Here is a 5054-nt window from a genome sequence, read left to right on the forward strand (position 1 = left end):
AATCTTCTTTACGCGGCAATATTTTTTAGAAATGGGTAACCAGTCGAGTCCCCGTTTGGCCAATTAATGAAACAAAACGGGCTAACCAACTCTGTCCTCACAATTAAAGTGGCTGATGGACGGATACTCACGGAGGCCCAATCTATAACAACCAGGTTTAGGGAATACTATACCAATCTATATACTTCAACAAGTGAAATGTCGATGTTGGATAATTTGGCCTATCTAGAAGACCTTGCCTTCCCGTCCCTTTCTGCTGAACAAATAGCACTATTAGGCCTCATGTCTACGGGGAAAAGAAGCGTACCCGTCGCGCGTTGCTGCGAAGACAGACAGACATACATACATTCGTTTTTATATATCTAGATGACGGCAGCAGCGACCACTGAGGTTTTGTAGGCCGCTGCTTCCCCCTTGCAGGCTGAATAAAATAGCCGTTGTGTGGAACATCCAATTTATCCGGCTGCTGTGGCTTCTTGGGAAGATAGCCTAGTACATGTTTGCCCACTTCCAACTCCAATGGAGACTGACTGTAAATGGCTGGCGTGCTCTAGTATTTATGGTTCCAAGCTGTACGTGTCATTGCATACAGTCTGTCTATCTATCTATCTATCTATCTATCTGGGTTATTGCATACAGTCTATCTATCTATCTATCTATGACATCAGGAAATGAGAGAATTAGATTCCGTACGTAAAATTTGAACGCTAATTCTTTGGCGCTTTGAATTGAATAATCGAGTTGGGACCCATTAACTTTTCCTATTTATGACATAATCAATGCTCGAGCCAAATTTCAAGTTTCTATGACATTGGGAAATGAGAGAATTAAATTCCGTACATAAAATTTGGACGCTAATTCTTTTGCGCTTAGAATTGAATAATCGAGTTGGGATGAGACATAAGGCCTTGCCCATAAGCATTCCCCAACCTCCAAGAACTGAACCTACCTACCTGAATGAGATTTTGTAGGCCGCTGCTTCCCCCTTGCGGGCTGAATAAAATAGCCGTTGGGTGGAACATACAATTTATCCGGCTGCTGTGGCTTCTTAGGAAGATATCCTAGTACTTGTTTACCCACTTCCAACTCCAATGGTAATTGGCTGGCGTGCTCTAGTGGTTCCAAGCTGTACGTGTCATAATAGAGCCTTAATGACATCACAATGCAGCTTATGAGAACATGTTGGGGCATGTTTGCGCGTTGCTGCGAAGACAGACATACATACATACTACGTTTTTATATATCTAGATGACGGCAGCAGCGACCACTGAGGTTTACCGCTGGGGTATGTCACTCTTATTACTAATGGGGGGAGTGTCACTATTATTACTGCTGTGGGATGTCACTATTATCGCTGGGGTGAAGGTGTCACTATTACCGCTGGGGTATGTGTACATGTGGCAGAAATGGGCAGGGCTCTTTCAGAATAGACCGGGTGCAGATTTTGACTGCTTTTTAGATGCGGAAATGCTGCAGAATTTTCCACAGAAATCTCCGCTGAGCACATTCTGCAGTATTTCCGCGTCCAAAAAGCAGTCAGAATCTGCACCCGGTCTATTCTGAAACAGCCTTGTCCTTTTTAGAACGACGGGGGTAAAATCATACGTTGTGATAAGCCCCGCCCCCTGACGTGTTGGCACTTTGCGATACATAAGTGGGTTTTGGGTTGTAGTTTGGGCACTCGGTCCCTAAAAGGTTCGCCATCACTGGCCTAGTACATGTTTGCCCACTTCCAACTTCAATGGAGACTGACTGTAAATGGCTGGCGTGCTCTAGTATTTATGGTTTCAAGCTGTACGTGTCATTGCATACAGTCTATCTATCTATCTATCTATCTATCAGGGTTATTGCATACAGTCTATCTATCTATCTATCTATGACATCAGGAAATGAGAGAATTAGATTTTGTAGGCCGCTGCTTCCCCCTTGCGGGCTGAATAAAATAGCCGTTGGGTGGAACATACAATTTATCCGGCTGCTGTGGCTTCTTAGGAAGATATCCTAGTACTTGTTTACCCACTTCCAACTCCAATGGTAATTGGCTGGCGTGCTCTAGTGGTTCCAAGCTGTACGTGTCATAATAGAGCCTTAATGACATCACAATGCAGCTTTATAGAACACTAGCGTACCCGTCGCGCGTTGCTGCGAAGACAGACATACATACATACATTCGTTTTTATATATCTAGATGACGGCAGCAGCGACCACTGAGGTTTTGTAGGCCGCTGCTTCCCCCTTGCAGGCTGAATAAAATAGCCGTTGGGTGGAACATCCAATTTATCCGGCTGCTGTGGCTTCTTGGGAAGATAGCCTAGTACATGTTTGCCCACTTCCAACTCCAATGGAGACTGACTGTAAATGGCTGGCGTGCTCTAGTATTTATGGTTTCAAGCTGTACGTGTCATTGCATACAGTCTATCTATCTATCTATCTATCTATCTATCTAGGTTATTGCATACAGTCTATCTATCTATCTATCTATGACATCCGGAAATGAGAGAATTAGATTCCGTACGTAAAATTTGAACGCTAATTCTTTGGCGCTTTGAATTGAATAATCGAGTTGGGACCCATTAACTTTTCCTATTTATGACATAATCAATGCTCGAGCCAAATTTCAAGTTTCTATGACATTGGGAAGTGAGAGAATTAAATTCCGTACATAAAATTTGGACGCTAATTCTTTTGCGCTTAGAATTGAATAATCGAGTTGGGATGAGACATAAGGCCTTGCCCATAAGCATTCCCCAACCTCCAAGAACTGAACCTACCTACCTGAATGAGATTTTGTAGGCCGCTGCTTCCCCCTTGCGGGCTGAATAAAATAGACGTTGGGTGGAACATACAATTTATCCGGCTGCTGTGGCTTCTTAGGAAGATATCCTAGTACTTGTTTACCCACTTCCAACTCCAATGGTAATTGGCTGGCGTGCTCTAGTGGTTCCAAGCTGTACGTGTCATAATACAGCCTTAATGACATCACAATGCAGCTTTATAGAACATGTTGGGGCATGTTCAAGGGCGTCCGATGTTGATGACATCAGTGATGACATCACAATAGCAGGTGGCTTACTTATTCGATCTACGTGGGGGGGGGGGGGCGTAACTTTCGACGACGCTCGCGCGCCATTTATCGTAGGATATTTGTACTATGCCTATAATCTTCCCAGGAGTGTACTTAACAACTTCCCAAAGTTTCATGGCGATCGGATGAATGGTGTAGTAGCGCATAAAGGACAAACAGACACGCACGCACGCAGACACGCACGCAGACAGACATACATTCAATTTTATATATATAGATATATATAGATTGACAGAAATACTGGCTACTAGACTTAACCAAGTAATCCTTTCCATAATCCATGAAGACTAGATAGGGTTTATGCCCGGAAAATCAACCACAATAAATATACGCAGAGTCCAAACAATTGTATAAATAGGGAGACTGCATGATATGCCTTGGGCAGTAGTGTCACTAGATACAAAAAAAGCATTTGACTCATTGGAGTGGAGTTTCCTGGAGGCATGTTTGATACATTTTGGTTTCTGGTCCCGATTCCTAGGGTGGATCAGGTTACTGTATGAATCCCCCACAGCCAACGTTATAGTAAACGGTATATCTTCGGCGAACTTTCTACTGTCTCGGGGGACGCGTCAGGGATGTCCTTTGTCTCCCTCCCTTTTTGCAATAGCAATTGAGGCACTGGCCATCCGTTTGCGCAATACTTCTGCGGTTACGGGAGTGAGTTGGAGGGGTAGAGAGAGTAAAGTTGGTCTATATGCAGATGATATGGTTCTTTTCCTCCGTAACCCAGAGCATTCCTTCTCACAAGCCCTTGAGATAATAGACTCTCTCTCAACATTCTGGACTTTATATACACTGGTCCAAATCTGCAATAATGTATACAGCCCAAAACGCGACCACAATTTCTGATGTGTCAGCCTGTGGTCTATTGGAAATAACCAAATTCAAGTATGTAGGAATTAATATAGTGCAAGACCATAAAAACTACAAGTCTGCTGCAAAACCTAATACAAACGAAAATGAAGGCCTGGTGGAAATTACCTATATCCGTGGCAGGTCGTATAAACCTTATTAGGATGGTAATCCAACCCAAATGTTTATATTCGTTACAACATATGTCGGTTAAAGTTCCAGAAAGTTTCTTCCAAACCTTAAACTGTCGGTATTAGATTTGTTTGGGGCCCGTCTCACTCCAAGCTTAAACTCACTGCACTACAACGCCCTAAAAACCAAGCCGGAATGGCGTTATCCGACTTTAAAGTGTATTACATAGCAAGACAGTTACGTAATCTCAGGGATTGGTTCATTTTGGGAAGAGATGCCAATCACAGATCATTACCTAGCCGATGAGTTAGAGGGTCAGAATCTAATTGGGTTTTTGGAACATCCAGATTTTAGAAAATCATCAAGACTTATAACCATGCATAAAGTGGCCCTGTGTGGCGCGCAGCAAAGCGTATCCAACAATACACAGATACAATGACTGACACTCCTTTATGGAATAACCCTACTTTGCCCTCACTCAAGATGATGCAGGGTGTTGGATACTGGGTTAAACTAGGGATACAAACTCTAGGAGATATATACGAGGATAATATACTGCTGTCCTATATACAATTACGAGAGAATCTAAAAGTACCTAGACTTCAACTTTTCAGGTACTTTCAGTTGAGACATGCTTTGAATGCAGAATTTCCACCGAATTCTACCAAAATCTCCAAATACCCAACAGTAGGTATTCTTAAATTACAGGGACCTAGAGGACTAATATCAGCACTTTACACACACTTGCTGTCGGCCAAGATAAGCCGTGACCCACTCTCTATTTATGATAGGTGGAAAACATTAACCCCTTGAGTGGCGGGTTTCCTACCCCCCTGTCGTGCCCATCAGGGCAGGTTTTTTTAAATTGGACAATCATTTAATTTTAACTAATTTTGCAGTCGCGTTCCAAGAGCTATAACTTTTTCATTTTTCCATTGACACGGCCATGTGAGGGCTTGTTTTTTGCTGGAGAAGTTGTACT

The sequence above is a fragment of the Eleutherodactylus coqui genome, unplaced genomic scaffold (genome assembly GCF_035609145.1).
Source record: "Eleutherodactylus coqui strain aEleCoq1 unplaced genomic scaffold, aEleCoq1.hap1 HAP1_SCAFFOLD_56, whole genome shotgun sequence".
NCBI classification, from domain to species: domain Eukaryota; kingdom Metazoa; phylum Chordata; class Amphibia; order Anura; family Eleutherodactylidae; genus Eleutherodactylus; species Eleutherodactylus coqui.